Source organism: Pseudophryne corroboree, chromosome 8 (assembly GCF_028390025.1).
Source record: "Pseudophryne corroboree isolate aPseCor3 chromosome 8, aPseCor3.hap2, whole genome shotgun sequence".
Classification (NCBI taxonomy): Eukaryota; Metazoa; Chordata; class Amphibia; order Anura; family Myobatrachidae; genus Pseudophryne; species Pseudophryne corroboree.
In genome coordinates, this window is record NC_086451.1 from 419621069 (window position 1) to 419644405 (window position 23337).

The window sequence follows — 23337 nt, forward strand, 5'->3', positions numbered from 1 at the left end:
AGAGTGAGTCACTCAGAGCAGTGATTGCGAACCTGGAAGAAGGGGACTACATGATGTCTCGGGACATCAAGGATGCTTACCTTCATGTCCCAATTTACCTTTCTCACCAAGGGTACCTCAGGTTTGTGGTACAGAACTGTTACTATCAGTTCAGACGCTGCCGTATGGATGGTCCACGGCACCCCGGGTCTTTACCAAGGTAATGGCCGAAATGATGATACTCCTTCGAAGGAAGGGAATTTTAGTTATCCCTTACTTGGACGATTCCCTGATAAGGGTAATATACAGGGAACAGTTGGAGGTCGGTGTAGCACTATCTCAGGTAGTGTTGCGGCAGCACGATTGGATTCTCAATATTCCAAAATCGCAGCTGATTCCGAAGACTCGTCTTCGGTTCCTAGGGATGATCCTGGACACAGTCCAGAAAAAGGTGTTTCTCCGGGAGGAGAAAGCCAGGGAGTTATCCGAGCTAGTCAGGAACCTCCTAAAACCAGGCCAAGTGTCAGTGCATCAATGCACAAGGGTCCTGGGAAAAATGGTGGCTTCTTACGAAGCGATTCCATTCAGCAGATTCCACGCAAGAACCTTTCAGTGGGATCTGCTGGACAAATGGTCCGGATCGCATCTTCAGATGCATCAGCGGATAACCCTGTCTCCAAGGACAAGGGTGTCTCTCCTGTGGTGGTTGCAGAGTGCTCATCTTCTAGAGGGCCACAGATTCGGCATTCAGGACTGGGTCCTGGTGACCACCGATGCCAGCCTGAGAGGATGGGGAGCAGTCACACAGGGAAGAAATTTCCAGGGCTTGTGGTCAAGCCTGGAGACATCACTTCACATAAATATCCTGGAGCTAAGAGCCATCTACAATGCTCTGAGCCTAGCAAGACCTCTGCTTCAAGGTCAGCCGGTGCTGATCCAGTCGGACAACATCACGGCAGTCGCCCACGTAAACAGACAGGGCGGCACAAGAAGCAGGAGGGCAATGACAGAAGTTGCAAGGATTCTTCGCTGGGCAGAAAATCATGTGATAGCACTGTCAGCAGTGTTCATTCCGGGTGTGGACAACTGGGAAGCAGACTTCCTCAGCAGACACGACCTCCACCCGGGGGAGTGGGGACTTCACCCAGAAGTCTTCCACATGATTGTGAACCGTTGGGAAAAATCAAAGGTGGACATGATGGCGTCCCGCCTCAACAAAAAACTAGACAGATATTGCGCCAGGTCAAGGGACCCTCAGGCAATAGCTGTGGACGCTCTGGTAACACCATGGGTGTACCAGTCAGTGTATGTGTTCCCTCCTCTGCCTCTCATACCCAAGGTACTGAGGATCATAAGAAGGAGAGGAGTAAGGACTATACTCGTGGCTCCGGATTGGCCAAGAAGGACTTGGTACCCGGAACTTCAAGAGATGCTCACAGAGGACCCGTGGCCTCTACCTCTAAGAAAGGACCTGCTCCAGCAGGGACCCTGTCTCTTCCAAGACTTACCGCGGCTGCGTTTGACGGCATGGCGGTTGAACGCCGGATCCTGAAGGAAAAAGGCATTCCGGATGAAGTCATCCCTACCCTGATCAAAGCCAGGAAGGATGTAACCGTACAACATTATCACCGTATTTGGCGTAAATATGTTGCGTGGTGCGAGGCCAGGAAGGCCTCTACAGAGGAATTTCAACTGGGTCGTTTCCTGCATTTCCTACAAACAGGACTGTCTATGGGCCTAAAATTAGGGTCCATTAAGGTTCAGATTTCGGCCCTGTCGATTTTCTTCCAAAAAGAACTGGCTTCAGTTCCTGAAGTACAGACGTTTGTCAAGGGGGTACTGCAAACACAACCTCCTTTTGTGCCTCCAGTGGCACCTTGGGATCTAAATGTAGTTTTGGGATTCCTAAAATCACATTGGTTTGAACCACTTTCCACTGTGGACTTAAAATATCTCACATGGAAGGTGGTAATGCTGTTAGCCCTGGCTTCAGCCAGGCGTGTCTCAGAATTGGCGGCTTTATCCTATAAAAGCCCTTACCTAATTTTTCATACGGACAGGGCAGAATTGAGTACTCGTCCTCAATTTCTCCCTAAGGTGGTTTCAGCATTTCACTTGAACCAGCCTATTGTGGTGCCTGCGGCTACTAGGGACTTGGGGGACTCCAAGTTGCTGGACGTAGTCAGGGCCCTGAAAATATATGTTTCCAGGACGGCTGGAGTCAGAAAATCTGACTCGCTATTTATCCTGTATGCACCCAACATGCTGGGTGCTCCTGCTTCTAAGCAGACTATTGCTCGCTGGATTTGTAGTACAATTCAGCTTGCACATTCTGTGGCAGGCCTGCCACAGCCAAAATCTGTAAATGCCCATTCCACAAGGAAGGTGGGCTCATCTTGGGCGGCTGCCCGAGGGGTCTCGGCTTTACAACTTTGCCGAGCAGCTACTTGGTCAGGGGCAAACACGTTTGCTAAATTCTACAAATTTGATACCCTGGCTGAGGAGGACCTGGAGTTCTCTCATTCGGTGCTGCAGAGTCATCCGCACTCTCCCGCCCGTTTGGGAGCTTTGGTATAATCCCCATGGTCCTTACGGAGTCCCCAGCATCCACTTAGGACGTTAGAGAAAATGAGAATTTACTTACCGATAATTCTATTTCTCATAGTCCGTAGTGGATGCTGGGCGCCCATCCCAAGTGCGGATTGTCTGCAATACTTGTACATAGTTATTGTTACAAAAATCAGGTTATTATTGTTGTGAGCCATCTTTTCAGAGGCTCCTCTGTTATCATGCTGTTAACTGGGTTCAGATCACAGGTTGTACGGTGTGATTGGTGTGGCTGGTATGAGTCTTACCCGGGATTCAATATCCTTCCTTATTGTGTACGCTCGTCCGGGCACAGTATCCTAACTGAGGCTTGGAGGAGGGTCATGGGGGGAGGAGCCAGTGCACACCAGGTAGTCCTAAAGCTTTTACTTTTGTGCCCAGTCTCCTGCGGAGCCGCTATTCCCCATGGTCCTTACGGAGTCCCCAGCATCCACTACGGACTATGAGAAATAGAATTATCGGTAAGTAAATTCTTATTATCAAGGGTTTTAACAAAGTCCAGGAGGGAAACATTCTCCAAATGAAGAGAAGCAATAGGACACGAGGACATGCACTGAGACTGGAGGGGGGGAGGTTCAGGGGAAATTTGCGGAAAAATTATTTCGCAGAAAGGGTAGTGGACAAGTGGAATAGCCTCCCATCAGAGGTGGTAGAGGCTAAGACAGTAGAGCAATTTAAACATGCATGGGATAGACATAAGGATATCCTTACATAGAAATAAGGATCAAATAAGGTTAGAGATAAAAATAATGTAAAAAAAAAAAGGGGCAGACTAAGTGGGCCAAGTGGTTCTTATCTGCCGACAAATTCTATGTTTCTATGTTTCTAGATATCCTGGCTGACAGGATGCCGGTGGTCAGAATACCGACGCCGGTATCCAGATAGTATAAATCCCGACATGGGGAGGTAAGACTGTCCCCCCCCCCCCCTCTCCCCTTCCCCTAACCCTCCCTTTTCACAGCCTTACCCTAACCTCTCCTCTTAGTGCCTGACCCTAACCTTCCTCTGGTGATGCCTAAACTTAACCCCCCCTTCCCCACTGGCTAACCCTAACCCTCCCCACTTAGTGCCTAAACCTAATCCCCACCCCCCCACCAATGGGGCCTAACCTTAATTCCCCCCTCCCTGCAGTCGAACCCTACCCTAGCCCTAGTCCCCCCCCCCCCCCCGCCGGGTGGCACCTAAACCTAAACCCCACACTGGCCCTAACCCTAACCTGCCTGCTATACTTACGGCTGCCAGGATCCCGAAAGCTGGCATCTTGACCGCATCACATAGATAGATAGATAGATAGATAGATAGATAGATAGATAGATAGATAGATAGATAGATAGTCTACCTATAGCTGATCAAATGGGGAGGGCGGAGAAGAAACCCTTAAATAAAAAAGCGATTAAGAAAGTCCAGTGAAACCTCTGTCCTGGATGAGAAGAGAATCCTGAGGATTGAACAGCTATCAGTCTGGGGTAATGAGCTGGAACTAATTACCTCTCACAATCCTCAAACGTTAGATTCTTTAAACATGATTAAAGGTAGGAATTAAAATGTTCTCTCAATCTGATGGATTACACAAACAGTGATGCTTTCATGGATCGGAATTAATAACCTTGACTCGTCCACTCATCGATGATCTTTTCATTAACTGCACTTAGATGATGCCCTGTCCGTTTATTTTGTAAAAGTACATATTTTACTGTCAGTCACTTCAGCATTTTCTGCTGCCCGGAACATATCTGATTGGCTGTACGACAAGGAACGTCGGCTTTAATATTAGATACTGCAAAATATTACCTAGCAGAATTTCAAAGTAAGCACATTTATATCAAAATATATTTGTGGCACAATGTAATTTAATATAATTTCCAGCTTAGGACAAAAATAGTTTTTACATTTGCAGTCACGTTATGGTAATGCCATGGTTTTTATTGTAACTGTTGTTATTACAGAGGTTGAGGCCGTGTTTTAAAAAAAATGCAGCATAATATACATTGAGTATAACAGACACAATTTCAGTTTTTGGAGCGAAATGCGTTGTAATATTACATTGTACATAACATGTTAATACTCTCCATTTAAGAGAGTGTCCACTGTGGAGTTACTGTAACTGGATGTTGTGAGCAGAGGCAGATTAAGGGGTCTATTTACTAATCCTTGAATGGAGATAAAGTACCAGCCAATCAGCTCCATGTTACAGGCTGTGTTTGAAAAATGACAGGAGCTGGTTGGCTGGTACTTTATCTCCGTCCACTTTATCTCTTTATCCAAGGCTTAGTAAATAGACCCCTAAGAGAGGAGTGGGCCCATTTGCAGTCACCATGTTGCCCCCTCCCCTCCTTTTTCCGGCACTTTCAACGAGTAGGCTTAGGGTCTACTGTACATGCATAGATCTCCGGAAACATGGTGTCTGCGCCATTTTCCTGGTGATTGCTCTACAGCTCATGCACCGATCTCTGGGAAGATGGTGCCCATGCTGTTTTCACCATGATTTCTCTGGTGCCAATGGACAAGCAAGTATCATCTATGGGTGCAGGGTGTGATGTGTGGGTCCCCATGGACCCAGGGGTCAGTGTGCATTCCCCCACTTCCCCCCAGCCCCTGGATAGATACACCCATTTCTGTAAACCAGACTGCACTGAAACACATGAGTGGCTGGATTGAAACCATAAGAGAAGACTGGATTAGGGGGGGGGGGGGGGGACAAAACAAGAGAATGGACACCTCATTGGATAGAAACAGTGGTTATCCAGTCAGATAAAGTAGCACAAGATAAAGTAGCACATTCCCATGCTGGACAGCGCCATTCCGTCTACTGTGAAAGCTGTATTCTCCTATGGTAGGGAACCAATCAAATTGCTACCAAAATCAGGGACATCACGCCTACAGAGGATAGTTGTTTAAAGTGCATTGGCCCAGATTTATCAAGCCTTGGAGAGTGATAAATAGGACGGTGATAAAGTACCGACCAACCAGCTCCTAACTGCCATTTTACAAACACAGCCTGTGACATGGAAGTTAGGAGCTGATTGGTTGGTATTTTTTCACTGTGCTATTTATCACTCTCCAAATCTTGATAAATGGGGGCCTTAATCCCTTTAAAACTTTCTCAAAGTGTTATAAATGCACTTAGAGAATATGGACCTCATTTAAAGTTTAAGGTAAAGGCAAGTTGCATTTATTCCCTTTTTTTTAAAGTAAAAATATTGATATTTCCATTTTACAGGTTCCGAGCTACTCATGTACTTATTATATAAACTCTCTGGCCATTTACTGTAATGTAAATGAGGTATGTTCAATATTTTTGAGTATTTTTGTATTCACAGAGAAGCTATTGTATTCATGGCAAGTACTGTATGCTCCTGTTATTCGAAGGGGATTGAGACACATTTACTACCTACAGTATACAGAATTGGGTCCATCTCAAATTTGTGGCCAACTGTGTACAAGTAACCAAATGTTTATTTTTTCCTGGTTGCATTTAACGTTCCCTCATAGAAGCAAATTGCGTCCAATTCTCTTAATGAGGTCCTATATGTGCCTTACAGAAGGCTAAATTGTATGCCAGTCATCTATGTATAAATATGATGTCTTGTGACCTTAGCTTCACTTGTAGTCAGCCAGAAACCGAGGTCTAGAAGATGTTTTTTATTTAACTGTTTTGTTTCTCCCTAGTGCCTTGAAATGTTGCAGTAATGTCAGGTGTAAATAACTTTTATTAAGGTACTAGAAGTTGTACCCGGTGCTTTATATCTTTCTCCTGTATCTCTCTTTCCTCCACTCTCTCTTCAGCTTTCCCACCCCCCTCTCCCTCTTTTTATCCCCCTCTTAACCCATCTCTCCCTTCCCCCCTCATATGCCTATTTATTTTATCAACGCTTGATTTATTATATAGATTATCCTTAATGTAGCATTACCTTTTTTTTGGAACATTCTCACTGTTCCTCTTCTGCAGGGTGTTTTTTTCTTTCTTTCTGCATGTGATCTGTGGATTCCTGTGTGCTTTTTTCCTTTATACAATTTTGGATGTTGTTAATGTTGTACTGTGGTTATTGGGTGACTTTTCATCATGAGGTGGTGTTTGATGAGTCAGTATGGGAAATAACAGAAGTCTTTGGATATTATAGATGTGTAATTATGCTCTTACTCTCTGAAAGTGACATCAATGACACTGGAGGGAGGTGTCAGAGTTCATGGCAACTGTCATAAACCTCACACGTCAGATGCATCCGCGCGTCACTCAAGCACACTTATCTTATAAAATAAAGACACAACAACTGTAATTGGCGTGAAAGGGGTCAGCTTTTATTTTCTGACTGAGAGGAAGGCCTATTAAATACTAAAACTAAAATGCAGACTTCCCTCTCTAACTAAGGTGGCGGGGAGAAGAACGGTTAAACATGATAAACGTAACATGGGTGATCAACATTATAATACAGAAAAAACAAGCAATAAAAACATGTGTGTGGGAGCCTTCTGGCCCAGATGTTCCGGGATCGGCCTCCTGCCTCCATCCCAGACATCGAAAATCAAAAATCCAAGGACAGGGGTCGACCTTCTGCCACTACCCCTGCCCACCAACAGTTGTAGGGACGGAGGTACGCTCCGCCCCTACGGGGTAAAAACTGGGCCACCGGCGCCGCCATCCACATATGTTTATACCAATTATATGGATCCACTTGGTAAAGTGATGCCCGTAAACTAATTATAAAACTATAAAATTTACCTAAAAGTACACCCAAACTTACTAACCTTGAACTCATAATTAAAATTAAGTAACCGTTCAGAAACCGGCCAACTGCCAGGTTACCAACCTGCCACCGTCACCGAACTCAAAACCCACACAACGAAAAGGCAGAAAACTAATAAAAAGACCTAAGAAAGCAGAACACGAACTAACGCAACGAAAACCCAAATCGACTATCAAAAGAGAAAAACTATATAAAGGGACCTAAGAATAATGTCCTCCAAGAAGATCAGCATGCCAGCCGGTGACAAATGCACCCCGTCAGACCAGTACTGTGTTGGATCATGGAAGGAGATACCACCGTGCGGCATGACCAGCCCGCCATGCTGGAGGACAGCACGACCGACATCCGGATTGACCCGCCTCCGAAAAAGGTCAATCGCCCCGGGGTTAAAGGCTCCATGCCAAGACCGCCGAGGGACGATGTCTGACCAGAGGATCAGGCAAAACGGCCAGTCAGCCATAAGTTCCAACAGCTGACGTCTGATCTCGAGGCGAATGTCGAGCCCAGTGCGGCGCACCAAATCATTGCCACCCAGATGCAAGACCAGAAACAGCGGGTACCCAAATCGGCCAACTGCCGCCCGAAGCCAGTCCCGCAGTCCGTCCCAGCAGAGGCCTCTACGCCCCAACCAGCGCACAGCCTGCAGCTCCGGAAACCGGGTTGTGTCGCAGGCCAGAGCCGACACGGACAGCCAGTAGACGTATGAATGGCCGACAAACCATATAAAGTGCGGATCTAACCGCCGTCCTGCAAAAGAAGGGTGTGACGAAGGTTAATAAATGAAATAAAGATAGTATGTGTAAATGGGTAACCTAACTGCGTCTCTAACGGGAGATGGGGGGGGGGGCACCCAATTTGACTTGAGGCAAAAACACAAAACTTCGTTAGCCGGCAAAAGCCGTAATTAAAACCAACGATAAAACAAAAATTCCTCAAGGCCCCCACAATCACAAAGTGCAACTGCGACGAGCGGCTAGTCCTCAAATGGGCGCACTGGGAGGAAAAGGCCTGATATAGTGTGACTGCACCAGACCTCCACCTACCCAGTGCCCGGACTTCGACTTCGGACCAACCCGTCGCAGCGGCTGCTGAAGCAGCGTCGATGCGGAAAGAATGAGTCCCATAGTCGGCCGGAGATAGACCCAGGTACAAAATACAACGTCACAAAACCAACCGGAATATCTGGTCAACGGGGAACCATCACTATGGACGAGCCACCCGGTGGGCGTTGGAGGCGGTATGGACGAATAAGCCTGGGCCGCGGCAACTGGACAAATGACCAGCGCACAAGCCTGACCCATTCTAACCCACTGCCCCCTGCCGACTACGTCAGTCTTGGAGCGCTGAATCCTACACCACAAACCGTCGGGGCGTACGACGACGTGGGCCGCCAGCATGGGCGAGGCAGAAGTCCGAGAGACGGACACCAGCTCACCCACGCTGAACGCTCCATGGAAGGCCATCGTAAAGGCCGCCATGAAGAGGCGAACCTCGTATCCCGAGGAGCAAATACTCCGTAGGGATCCCCAAATCCGCCTCAGCAAAGCACCAGTGATCGGCTGGCGAGTATCCGGGAGGGGCGAGCCCAACTTTTCAACACCCGCCGGAGGAAAAAGGACTTCGTAAAATCCGCTTCCCCCCGAAGCTGCAGAAAGTATGATATACCCACCAGAATCCAGCTAACAGACGCCCGCGAAATCCCGTCGGAGTACAACAGCCAGATGTATTCTAAGAGTAAATCGTGAGAGGTCTTACCACTCTGGCCTCTCTCCAAGAGGAAGTGACTCCACCACTCCCAGGCGGCCCGTGGGCTAACTCATCCGAGTGGATGACCTGCCACACATAAGCATGACATGATTCCCCTTGGATTAGAGCTGCAGGAGCCAAGCGCCTAAACCGCTGCCAATTGCCGCGAGACAGGGCATCCGCAATTTCATTGCGCACGCCAGGGACATCCTTGGCTCGCAACGTAATGTTGTTCACCAAGCATAGCAAGACTATCTGCGCAATGACCCGCAGGACCGGCAAGGACGTGGATTTTTGGCGGTTTATGGCAAAAACCACGCCCAAATTGTTGCAGCAGAAGATAACATGTTTGTTATGCAGGGCATCGCACCACAATTCCAAAGCGACCAGAATGGGAAAAATTTCCAGCAACAGCATATTCGTCGTGAGGCCCTTGCTAAGCCAGGCACGTGGCCAAGGAGACGCGCACCAACGGCCTGCGAAATAAGCTCCGAACCCGAAAGCGCCAGAGGCGTCCGTGAAAAGCTCTAGGGATGGGCTAGACATGACCACCTCCTGCCAAATACAGATGCCGATGAAACGAACAAGAAAGTCGTCCCAAATACGTAAATCTCTTCGGATTTCGAGGGGACATCCTTAGAAAATGATGCGGGCGTCTAACCCCCACGGTAGCCCGTTCCAATTTTCTACAGAAAACCCTGCCCATGGGGATCACCTTGCAAGCAAAGTTAAACAGGCCCAATAAGGATTGAGCCTGTTTGAGAGTGAGCTTGCCCGCAGCCAGCGCATATAGGATACCGTCATGTAAACGCAACACCTTGTCCGCAGGGAGCCTACTATAGACCACCGACCGCATCAATCTGAATCCCGAGGTTAACCAAGGAGGCGGAGGGACCCTCCATCTTTTCTGGTGCCACCAAACCCCGAAGTGTGCGAAGAGGGCCAGTGCCCCCTGCAGCAAGTTGACGCAGCGATCCGAGTCTGATGGGCCGATAAAAAGAAAATCGTCCAAGTAGTGCGAAATTCCCCGTTCGCCCGTCGCCTGCTCGAGACACCAGTGGATGAAAGAAATTAATCTCTCGAAGTAGGCGCAAGAGATAGAACAGCCCATAGGGAGGCACCGATCGATGAAATAGCCATCGTCTAGCTTAAAACCCATAAACCGAAAGGCGGAAGGGTGAAGCGGAAGGAGACGGACCGCTGACTGGATGTCCAATTTACACATCACTGCCCCAGGCCCAAAAGACCGGATGGTGTCTATAGCCGAATCAAAGGATAGGTAAACAACCGTACACTGATCATAAGGGATAGCATCATTAACCGATGACCCCAGAGGACAGGAAAGATGTTGGATAAGCCGAAATTTTCCTGCAGTCTTTTTGGGCACTATGCCTACGGGGGACAAGACCAAATCTGGCAAGGGGGTTCCCGGAAAGGTCCTATCATTCTCCCTAACGCCACCTCAGCCTCCACCTTCTGGCGGAGCACGTCCGGAAACTACCGAGCCGAACGCAGGTTCGTACCTGCCCCGGGACCCACCCGTCCATGTATCGGCAAGGGGAAGCCCGATCCGAAACCTGAGTGTAAGAATTGGGCGTCCGCTGGCCACGGGTATCGTCGCAGTCAGGGAATGAGCGCCCGAAGTCTAATTGGGGTGGGGGTTGTAGCCAACGCCGGAGGCCGCGGGAGCGCGACTCTGTCTGGTCTGCGGCCCGGAAGCACCTCTGGTCCCTGGACTGGGACAGTCCTTAATCCCGTGGCCCCCGCCACATCTGATACAGGAGTGACGAAAACGACACCGCCCCCCTAAGTCGCATTGGGCATTATTAAAAGCGAAGCATTTGCCATGCCCCGCGCGCCCTGAACCGCAGCGAAAGCCGGCAAAACGAGAGGCAGGTCGTTTTGCCCATCGTCTCGCCGTGCCGCCTTCCTTTGTGCCGGCCGAACCCTGGGTTAGTTCCAAGCACAATTCCACATCTTTTTTACCGAAGTTATAGATCTGCCGCCCGTGTTGTTTCTGCCGAAAATCCTCATCATAACGACACCAGGCAGACCCTTTGTACTTATGGTACAGCACGTGTATGAGGAATTGATATCGCACAACGTTCATGAGTTCGTCCGGGCGGGTCTCTAGGTAACATGCGGCAAAGATCAACATGCACAACACCCAATTCGGGTAGGAGCACAAAGCGTCCTCGCTGCCCTGCCCCTTTTTCTTAGCTGAAAGTAAGGCTTTTCGATCGTTGCTAGTAAGAGCAAAAATATTGACATATTGGCCCTAACGGATCCGGTCCCGGACCCGGGGCCTGAGTCCACGTTGCACAGCCGTATTAGCGCAGTGCACGGTGTCTGATTCCACCGAGACTTGGGAGGCGGACGAGGTTGAATACCGACGCTCGCGCCGTCTGCGACGCTTAACCCTGTGCAAGCCGCCGTCGGAGGAGGACAGAGCCTCCGAGGACGTGGACGCAAGGGAAGAATCCGTGCCCCAACGCCTGCGCTTGCTGGAAACCCTACGCGCACTGCTGCCGCTGCTAGAGGAGCTGGAGTGAGCACCCGACCCCGAGCCACTATAGGGTGTAACCGCGCTCCCCCTGGACCAGTCAGGGTCCGATGAAGACTCACCTGCACGAGAGGGAACACCGTCCGTCCCAGCGACAACCGGACGACTCGTGGATGCACCGACTGACTCCATTCCTGACCCGACGTCCGCGGCTGGGGAGACAAATGAGACATTGTTCCCCTGCTCCCCCACCGGACTCGCAGCCGCCGGGAGTGGGGCAGGCGGGGGGACCGTCGCGCCAGAGGACAGAAGCGGGGTAAGAGATTGCGCAATGCTATCCGCCAAAGAAGCAGTGGGCCGCCCCAGTCCCCCGGGTACGGAGGATAACAAGGGAGCCACTGCCGACACAACAGCGGCACAAATGGCGGACAGAACCGTGGCGTCCACCAAGGGTGCAGCCGCAGTGGCAGGCGTAGGAAGATCAGACCCGCCACACAAGTCGCGCGTCCCACAGGAGGTTCACAAACCTCCCGTCGGGAGCAAGGACCCGGATGATCCCTCACTGTCGGGTAACACGGCCCGTCCGTCCTGCTGCAATAAACCTCACGCAAACCACCGGCGCCGCGACCTCCTCCTATCCCGAGCATTGGCCTCAGGATGAGAAACCGGAGAGTCATCACTACTAGAAGGAGGCAGCGCGACGTCAGACTGAGAGCCATCCGCAGCGGCGTCGGCAGGAGATGACTGGACGCGGGGAGGGGCAGAACGTACGCCATCTGCCAGTGCACACCGCCCCCTGATGGGGTGAGTGACCGGCGGCAGAGATCCCTGCCTGTGCCCGGGAGAGGCGCACTGCCATGGGCGGTGACAGCGCTAATCGCCACGCGAGGCAACCCAGAAGGGGCAGGCGCCCCAGAGCCATCCACGGCAGGAGAGGTCAGGTGGCCCGTCCCGCCGGCTGACCGGCCCTGCCCTATCCGCAACCGGCAAAGGCCCATCCGCAGCAGCAGAGCGGGGGCGACTCCCCACCCTGTCGCGGGAGAGCGCTGGCCGGACTTGAGTATCGGAGAGGTTAGGCCTCATCTGGGCCCCCGAACTAGATGGATGCACGTGCGCGCTGCCTAGACTGCATGTGTCTGGCAGCTGCGCGACCCCCCGCCCGCCCAGTATCCCCAAAGGGATTATTACTGCAGCCCCCCCTGGCGGTAGCGAGCCGCAGATCCGCGGGCCGGGAGCTCCGTCCCGGCACCACGTGATCTGAGCGGCCGCTAGCAGTGATGAGCGGCGGGCTCAGGGACGGCAGAACACCGTCCCTGGCAAGCAGCCGAATGCGTCCCTGGCGCTCTGTGCAAGCGCGGGGGAGCACGAGCGGGTGGCCGAGCCCGGCCGTGCGCGACCCGAGTCTCCCGCACGGCAGCCACAGCAGGTGTTCCTCCGGCCGGCGGACATCAGAGGAGTCCATGAGCCGGGCGGGGAGGCTAGCGCTGCGGCTGGGTCTAATTCTGGCAGCCATGAGGGACACAGGGACTGTAAAAGAGAACAATTAGATAGGAAGGAATAAGGAAAGAAAAAGGGGGGGAGGGGGTAGTAGCAGAGGAGTAGAGGGAGATATAGCAGGAAAGGTATAAATATGGAATAGGAGTGTGAGAGAGAATAAGGAGATATATAAAATGAGCAGTACTTATCAGCCTCACGAGAAGAGCTGGAAAAGAGGCAGGAAGTACCAGGTCAGCAGCCTATATGCATGACAGGCCAGCCCCTATCCAATCCAGCCAATCAGCCTCCCGGACCTTCTCTCTACGTTCCTCCCACCACAAAACATTAACCCCTTCCAAGCCAAGGTGATGCATTGAGAGGCGCTCCGCAAGCCCAGACGGTGCGTTTATGCTGCTTGGTCACATTATATTACCTACGCAGTCTTTACATGCCAACATGATGACATCATTTTTATCACTCATTAGCTATATATATATATATATATATATAAAGATTGTCTTGAAAATACACTGTTTTTTAAAGTTTTAAAGCAGTGGTGGACAAACAGTCGATCGCGGACATGCGACCAGTCGATCGCGATCCGCCGCCCATCCACCCGAGGCGAGGAGAGCGCAGCGCGCGCCTCTCCTGCCTGCCTCCCTGCCCCTCAGTCTGGTCTCCGGCAGTGACGGCGGAGTGTATAGCTCAAATCAGGTGCCGGTTTGTTAGCCAATCAGAGCTCGCGGACCGGCGCTTGATTTGAGATATACATGCTGCCGTCACCGCCGGAGACCCGACTGAAAGGCAGGGCGGCAGGTGGGAGAAGCACGCACTGCGCTCTCCACACACAGCAAAGCGGTGAGCAGTACTATGGGGGCATATCTGGCACTGTGGGCACATGGCACAGTGGGGGCATATCTGTATCTGGCACTGTGGGGTCAACTATGGCACTGTGGGGACATATCTGGCACTGTGAGGGCATATCTGGCACTGTGGGCACATGGCACTGTGGGGGCATATGTGTATCTGGCACTGTGGGGGCATATCTGGCACTGTGGGGGCATATCTGGCACTGTGGGGGCATATGTGTCTCTGGCACTGTGGGGGCATATGTGTTTGAGGTTTTTACCTTTGGGGGCCAATGTGTTATTTCGTGCGAGACAGTCATTACACTCTGTGCAGAAAGGCTATGTCCCTTTTTTTGTTATACCATGCCCACTTTTTTGTTATAACATGCTCACTTTTTGTTATGCCACGCCCCTTTTTTGGTGCTCCCCTGCGGCGCGCGCTATTATCCCACCTAGGTAGATCACAACAGCTTTTCAGCTTTCAAAGTAGATCGCCGACTCCAAAAGTCTGGCCACCCCTGTTTTAAAGTCATACCTCAAAGCTACTTTATTCCTTTAGCTAAATAGATATGGTGGTACCAACCTATATTTAATTCTCTATAATAGAGATTTCTGCATTCCACTTTCACTCTACCGCAAAGTCTCATCTCTCTTAGATGTACGTCATGTGTTTCATGTATGTCTGCTGTTATTCATATGATATTATTTTATTCTTTATTCAATGGGAAACCCATATGCCATTTGATGTGGAAAAGAGTTTGGCAGCTAATAGTTCTCACATGTGTCCTTTGATCTGATGAGAGCTATAGAATTTATTAAAAGCACTTAGTACACTTTAATGTGCCATCTAAATGCTCCCCAGTTGGATATTAAAAGACATAAATTACTAACTTTACCTTTCTGCCCAGGTGGGAGCTGGAACATACACAGCCATTAACGCCTTCTGTGTCAGGAATCATATCTTGGATATCAGCTTTTCCTTATTCCACGATATTGCTGCCAAAAGATGATTAGCTATGGGATTCTCTTTTGCTTCTTTAATTAGTGGAAATAGCATGTGTCTTCTTAATGATGTCATTGTGAAAGATAGTTATTGGCGTCTTGAAAATAAATAATCCCTGCACTTCCTCAAATGTGTGGGCTTAGGACAGAACCCTCTGCACTGGCAGGGAAGAGTATATGGAGAACTGAACTGTAATCAGTATACGGAATTGTGCTGAAAATAAGTCTGTCTGCCCATTCCCAAACACTAGAACCGTTAAACATCATCAATGGTGAGAATGTTCTCTCAGTCTGATGTATTGCACAAACAGTTAAGCTGGGTACATTCTCAGGGCGGGATGTGCTAAGGGAAAAATGCGGCAAACCCCCCGTTTTTCTGGGGGTTTTACCGCATTTTCAAATGTACTAAGACACGGCCGCCCACGTATCGTCGCGGAGGGTATTGCCATCTATTTATGGTGAAACCCTATAGAAGCCTATAGACTTCTTTCCGCAACCCGAAGCAACCACCGCCCAGCGCCAGGGACGTGGAGTCAGGGGAGGCAGGGGAGGCAGTGTGCCTCCCCTGTCATTAATTATTAAAATAATACAAAGAAGATACTTATGACACATAGTCTGTGTCATAAGTATCTGCTTTGGCCTTTATATTATTTTAATTATTTGTACCTTTTTTTAAAAAACTTTAAAATAGTGTTTTGGAGGCACCGTTCTCGGTACCTCCCGGTGTCAATTGTAAAAGAGCGGAAGCGGGGGGCGGGGCCAAACATCGGGCAGTAAAAGCCCATTCAAAAAATCACAGAAAGCGGCACTAGAACAAGTGCCGCTTTGACAGGGGCGTGCTTTCAGCTGAGGAAGATGTGATTGGCCAGTGGCGGCTTGGGGAGGGTGGGGTTACATCAAGGCAGGTGTCCTTCTGTCATCTTTTTTTTATTTCATATTTAATTTATAATACTATGTGGCACGTGGCTGTCCCTGTCTGCCCACCCACCCTCCGGCCGCCAGCCCATTCCGCTCCATAATGTGTGATATACCGTTATTGCTGCGCTGCCAGTTACACAGCAGCAGCATACACGGAGGCCGAAGAGCTCCACCTCCTTGAGCTCTGCCCGGCGGTGAGAGCTTCCCGGGGCCGACTGAGAACTGGTGGTAGCAGACTGGACTCTCTCGCCGCGCGACGGTGGATGGTGTGCGGGGATCCGGACCTGCTGAACCTGGACAGGTGAGCGGGGAGGGGGGCTGGCTGTGCCTATGCCACTGACAGTAATCCTCTTGGGGGGGGGGCTGCCTGTGTAGCTTGAGACATCCCCCGTGACTTGTGGGGGTGGGAGACTGTCTGTGCTGCTGGGACACTCACTGTGATGGGGGGGGGGGGTTGTTTGAGGAGTCTGGCTGTACCCTGTCACCCAGTACCTCCATCACCCACTATCTCCCTGTCACCCTAATCATGTCACCCGCTATCTCCCTGTCACCCTAATCATTTCACCCACTATCTCCCTGTCACCCCTGCGTCGCCAGTCACCCACTATCTCCGTCTCCCCTGCGTCGCCAGTCACCCACTATCTCCGTCTCCCCTGCGTCGCCAGTCACCCACTATCTCCGTCTCTCCTGCGTCACCAGTCACCCACTATCTCCCTGTCACCCCTGCGTCGCCAGTCACCCACTATCTCCGTCTCCCCTGCGTCGCCAGTCACCCACTATCTCCGTCTCCCCTGCGTCGCCAGTCACCCACTATCTCCCTGTCACCCCTGCATCGCCAGTCACCCACTATCTCCGTCTCTCCTGCGTCACCAGTCACCCACTATCTCCCTGTCACCCCTGCGTCGCCAGTCACCCACTATCTCCGTCTCCCCTGCGTCGCCAGTCACCCACTATCTCCGTCTCCCCTGCATCACCAGTCACCCACTATCTCCGTCTCTCCTGCGTCACCAGTCACCCACTATCTCCCTGTCACCCCTGCGTCGCCAGTCACCCACTATCTCCGTCTCCCCTGCATCGCCAGTCACCCACTATCTCCCTGTCTCCCCTGCATCGCCAGTCACCCACTATCTCCGTGTCACCCCTGCGTCGCCAGTCACCCACTATCTTCGTGTCACCCCTGCATCGCCAGTCACCCACTATCTCCCTGTCTTCCCTGCGTCGCCAGTCACCCTCTATCTCCCTGTCTCCCCTGCGTCGCAGTCACCCACTATCTCCCTGTCTCCCCTGCGTTGCCAGTCACCCACTATCTCCCTGTCACCCCTGCGTCACCAGTCACCCACTATCTCCCTGTAACCCCTGCGTCACAGTCACCCACTATCTCCCTGTCTCCCCTGCGTTGCCAGTCACCCACTATCTCCCTGTCACCCCTGCGTCACCAGTCACCCACTATCTCCCTGTAACCTCTGCGTCACAGTCACCCACTATCTCCCTGTCACCCCTGCGTCGCCGGTCACCCACTATCTCCCTGTTACCCCTGCGTCGCCAGTCACTCACTATCTCCATGTCACCCCTGCATTGCCAGTCACCCACTATCTCCCTGTCTCCCCTGCGTCGCCAGTCACCCACTATCTCCGGGGGGAGGGGCGACCTGCCAGAATATTGCCTAGGGCATCAAAATAGTCAGTGCTGGCTCTGCCCAGTCCCGTACCTTGCACCCACCTCCACCTCACTTTCACTGCCCCTCTCTGGCCTACTCTGCCAGACTCCGCGGCCAGTAACTAATATCATGAGCTGCAGCTGTCACCTAGTGCAGTACGGCCAGAGGGGGAGGAGATGCCACGATCCCCGCTCATCCGCTCTTCTCTCACTCTAGCTCCGACCCTGGATTCCTGGCTGCAATTTCCACCGGCGACCCCCGGAGTTAACATCAAAAGAGGAGCCACGCTGCAGTTCTAGGCCCTGGACCAGGTAAGTAAATAGCAATATAAGTGTCACTCACTGCCTGTCCCCATCACCCTTTCCTTCTCTCTGTCACACTCACCCACTGCTACTGTTACGCTTTCCCTGGCATCACCCACTGCTGTCACCCTTATCCAGGACTTCCATTAACTTAATAGTGCTGCATCCATAGTGCTATTAAGTTAATGGAAGCTCTGTACAACAAAATTGCATTCATGTCCTCCTTCCATTCCCAAAGACTAGTTTTTTTTTTTATTTGATAAAAATTTTCAATATATTAGCCACCTGCTTATCACAAGTTTGATGAGCAGGCTGGCTGCAGGCATTGGCGGCAGCAGCATCGGACTGATATGCGAAATAGTGGCGGGGGGCCGGGTCAGTTGATGGTGGGTGATTTTGTAAGCCATTGGTGGGGGGTGGTGGCCATTAGTGGCGGGGGTAGCGGCCATCAGGGATGGCTGCAGTAGTAGACATCGGCTCAGGAGCAGTAGTAGGCATTGGCTCGGCGGCGGTAGGGATCATCGGCGGACATTATCGCTGCAGTGCCTCACCAGCCAGTGACCTCACCTCACGCCCAGCGCTGCACCCACTTTTCACGCCACCCCCCCTCACCTATGTCCTGGCAGCCTGCTTGTTCGGCTCCACGATCCCCCAGCTCCTCCTCCCCCGCAACACAGTCATTTGTCCTTCCGGCTGCAGGGAAGAGGAGGAGGAGCCCAGGGACTCCCAGCACACGTCACCTCCTGGGGCTGAGACCCCACAGAGACCCCCTGCAAACCTTCTCACAGGTATCGCAGGGGGCCTGTCAGGAATCCGCATTCTCCATTGCATCACTTCCAGTGAACAGGCGTCTCCTGGCTTCAGTCCTCTGTTTTCAGAGTATTCCCTGTGAATTGGACCTGTGGAACTACAGGTCCCAGCAGTTCCAGTCTTCAGTCTCCTGCAGCCCACAGCTCACTGTGCTCCACCTAACCAGTTCTATCTTTTGGTAACCACTGGTTTCAGCCAGCAGCCTGGAGTACACAGTGCTTCTAGTTAAACAGAATTAACTCCCGGTGCACTACTGATCCCAGCCAGCAACCAGCAGTGCATTGCATTAACTGTCTACAAAATTATTCTCCTGGTTAATCACCAGCCCCAGTTAACTCTCAGCTGATCTGGGCACCCAATCCTGGAGGGTGTGTTCTCACAGAGATTCATCCAATCATCACAGAGCAAGGGGTATAAACTCCAGTTCCTGGCTCATTCTCATCGCCTTGGACAACGAGTCACATTTGGTGTGTCAAGTCTCCAGTGGTTCCCCGTGTTCCAGTCTCCAGTGGTTCCCCGTGTTCCAGTCTCCAGTGGTTCCCCGTGTTCCAGTCTCCAGTGGTTCCCCGTGTTCCAGTCTCCAGTGGTTCCTCTCATCATTTCATTCTACTCATCATTCTGCATTTCTCCTGCTTGTTCCAGACTCCCGCCACAGCCTGCCACAGTTCATCAGCAGTAAGAGACTCTCCTCAGGTGTTATTCATTGCCTAACTTGTGCACCTTATTACCAGCATTCCATTCTGTGCATTGCATCCAGCACTTAACAAGCATGCTGAGTTAGGACTGTCTCCTGCCTGGGCCTTGCTTGGCTAAAGAACTTTTATGTTACAGAGACTGTGTGCTTTTACAAGTATTACCGGAGTTCTGTTTTCTAAACCATTTACATTTATGTACCAAGTTATTCCACGTTTAGTTATCAGAGACTGTGTGCTTTGCAAGTATTACCAGAGTTCTGTTTTCTAAACCATTTGCATTTATCAAGTTATTCCACGTTACCGGAGTTTTGCTTTGTTTCAATTATTATTTACAAATCCATTTACATCCAGCTACCAGGTTATTTCACATTGTGTTACCAGTGACTTTATTTTGCTTAAAACCATTTGCATCCAGTTATCAAGTTATTTTCACGTTTTGTTGTCAGAGACTTTATTTGCTTTAAACCTTCTGCATTCAGCCATCAACTTATCACCAAGCTATATCTGTGTTGCCAAAGACTTTTTATCAGTACCTTGGATTCAGTTACCGTTTATCATTTCATTTCTGCTACTACCAATGCTACGTACCATCTATTATTATATTATTGTTCTGTGACTTTTGTGTTTATTAAACATTAGCGCATATGCGCAGGACTTTATTCAGTCTCCACATTTCATACGTCATTCCAACACTGACCCACTAGTGCCCCCTCCAGGAACAGACTAAATCAGAATCCTGACAACCTGACAGTTTGTCCAAGGCCCATGGACCCGGATGGTGGTCAGAGTGTAGGGTCAGGGTCACTCCAGAGTTTTGTGTCACGACTCAATGGCTACGATGCTGCACAACAGCAAGTGATCCTGTGTCTACAGGGAATTTCTACCCGTTTGGATACCTTGCAGCAATCCCTTCCAAGTTCTGTTGTTCCTCCGGTTCCTGTTCCAGTCATTCCAATTTCCCCTGCACAATCCGTTCCTGTGGATGGACCTTGCTCAAGTCAGTCCTATGGCACTCCCTTCACAACTAATTCTCCTGAGAGAGCGACTTCCTCTTTTGAAAGTTTCAGGACTCCTCTGTTGTCTGCTGTGAAATCTGAACCAATAAGCACTCTTTATCATCTATTGGAACAACTTCAAAGTCTCCTGACAAAAATCATTCCAATAATGCCAGAAGTCCTGGGTGGTGCTTTAAACACAGTGAAGAGTTTTGCTCAATGTATTGAGACTACTGCGACCTCCGTGTCAAGCTTCCTTAAAACTAAAGTCTCTCCTCCTGTGCAAAGAGAGGGAAGATTCCAGAGCTACCCGCGCTCCAAACTCACGGAAGCTGAACACCGGCATCGCAAGCAGCTTCACCTCTGCTTTTACTGTGGGAGTTCTAGTCATCTTATTAAGGACTGTTCCTTCCGCAACTCAAAAGTTGGTGACAGGTCCCAACATCACAGAGTTCTCACCTGCAAACCTTCCAGCGTATCCTCTACAGTTTCAAGTTCCTTTACCCCGGACAGGAGTGTCCAAAAAGTCTACGATTGGGGTCCTGTGACAAATAGACCCAATCCCAAGTTCGGAAATCAAAAGAGACTATCTATGTTACCCATAACTAAAGTAGTTTCTGTGTCTACAGCCCGAGAAGGGACATCTGTGTCTACAGCCCGAGAAGGGACATCTGTGTCTACAGCCCAAGAAGGGGCGTCTGTGTCTACAGCCCCAGGTGGGGCATCTGATGTTGTGACCCCGGAAGGGGTATCTGATGTTCAGGTTCCAGAAGTGGCATTCGTACATGCAACTCAAAGAAGTGTGTCTGATCTATTAACCCCAGGAGGGGTCTTTGGAGTTTCAGCCTCAAAAGAGGAATCCAGGGCCAAGATCCCAGGAGGAATTCTTAAAGCCACAGATACAGACATGAACTTTTGTTTGCCAACTTCAGAGAGTGCTACCAGCTCAGTACCACTCCAAGAGGGATCATCAGAACATCCGGATTCTGTCTATATAGAGTCAAGTGTCAATGGACCTAGCCCGGTTCCAGCCGTCGGCCCAAAGACTCCACTGGTTCCAGCCAGCCTGAGTAGCTTCGTTTCCAACAATGAGCTACCTCCTTCGGTTCCAGCCAATTCCTGCATCTTCGGGTCAAATCCGGTCCTATCCGTCAGTCCGAAGACTCCTCCGGTTCCAGCCGGTTCAAGCTTTTCTGGACCCAATCCGGTCCCATCCGTCTGTCCAGATCAGCCTCCTCTGGTTCCAGCCAGCCCGAGTAGCTCTGTTTCCAATGCTGAGCTACCTCCTTCGGTTCCAGCCGATTCCAGCATCCTCGGATCAAATCCGGTCCTATCCGTCAGTCCAAGGACTCCTCCGGTTCCAGCCGGTTCAAGCTCTTCCGGACTCAATCCGGTCCAATCCGTCTGTCCGCATCAGCCTCCTTCGGTTCCAGCCGATTCCAGCATCTTCGGATCAAATCCGGTCCTATCCGTCAGTCCGAAGACTCCTCCGGTTCCAGCCGGTACAAGCTTTTCTGGACCCAATCCGGTCCCATCCATCTATCCAGATCAGCCTCCTTCAGTTCAAGTCAATTCAAGTAGTCTCGGACAAATCCCTGTTCCATCCGTTTGTCCAGAGTTGCCGTCGGTTCCTACCGATTCCAGTTCCTCCGAACCCGGTGTGGTTCTCTCCAGTGTTTCAAGTAAGCAACTCCTGTCGCTATGTCCAGAGTCCACAGTTCTTGCAGATATTGCAGTTGCCTCAACCCGGATGGAGGCTCTAAGCATCTCACCCCAAGATGAAGCTTCTAGTGTTCAGTCAACCTCAGCTGAGAATTCCCGTCAGTCAATCCAGGAGATGACGTCCTCTCTACATCCTAAAGCATTTCAAGTTGATTCTACTCCTGCTTCTGAATGCTTATTCCAGTCCTCTACTCTCAAGTGTCCTACATTGTCTTCCGAGACTTCAACTGTCATTCAGCCTTCCAAGTGTCCACTAGATACACAAGCTCCAGTCTACTTTGATGGTGACTATGCTCAGTTCCGTGCAGTGGCGAGCCAATACCTCACTTTTACTGAGTCGGAATCTTCAGTGAGTATTACTCCAGCCAATGCAATCAGATACTTCCTCCTGTTCTTCAAAGGTAGAGCACTGGCCTGGGCGAAGCCACTCATTGAATCTAAAGATCCGCTACTGAGTGATCTTCCCGCTTTCTGCGAAGCAGTAAAACAGGAGTTTGCTCCAAAGTTAATGCATTCAAAGTCATCTGGGCATTCTGGCCAATTTGTCAACAGTCTGTCTACTGCTAAATTCTCTCCAACATCTCTGTCTGTGTAAAATCAGGATACATTAGACCAAGTTATTAAAGATTTCCAAGCTGCAAATTCAAGACAAGGTTCTCAGACTTTAGATTTGAAAGTTGCATATACTTCCGTGTCTCCATCCTACAGCAACACTTCTGAAAGTATTGACTCCCCGGATTCAACATCTGCTCAGTCTTCTAATCAGTCTTCCAGTTCTCAGTTTCTTGACCCAACTCTTTCCAAGCATAATCAGGTATTACCGAATCAACGCATCTGAGATTTCAAGAATTACAAGAATTTGAGAGCTCTAAAACCAGTTCAAAGTCTACCATCTGTTGACGTAAGTGTTGGCTATGCTGCCATTAACCCTAGTCCTGGTGTCTCATATAGCTTCAAATTCACTGGTCCACAGGTTGTCTCAGATACTGTTGTTCCTAAACAAAAGGCTCCCATGACCACACTAGACCTGGACTCTGAAAGTGAGTTTGTTGATGAAGACTCAAGTTACATTATGGGAGGTTCTATCCTTCCGAGCTATGCCTTCTCCCAGGAAGTAAATTCTGTCTCAAATGACCATGAATGGTCTACTTGTTCTGAAGATGAAAGTTGGGAAGACTTTTGAGGACCTCTGCTTTTGTGTATTCCTAAGTTCTTTTTCAAGGATCCTCCAAGTTCCAGCGTGGGTGTTCGGTGCCCACCCATAAAAGGGGGGGTACTGTCAGGAATCCGCATTCTCCATTGCATCACTTCCAGTGAACAGGCGTCTCCTGG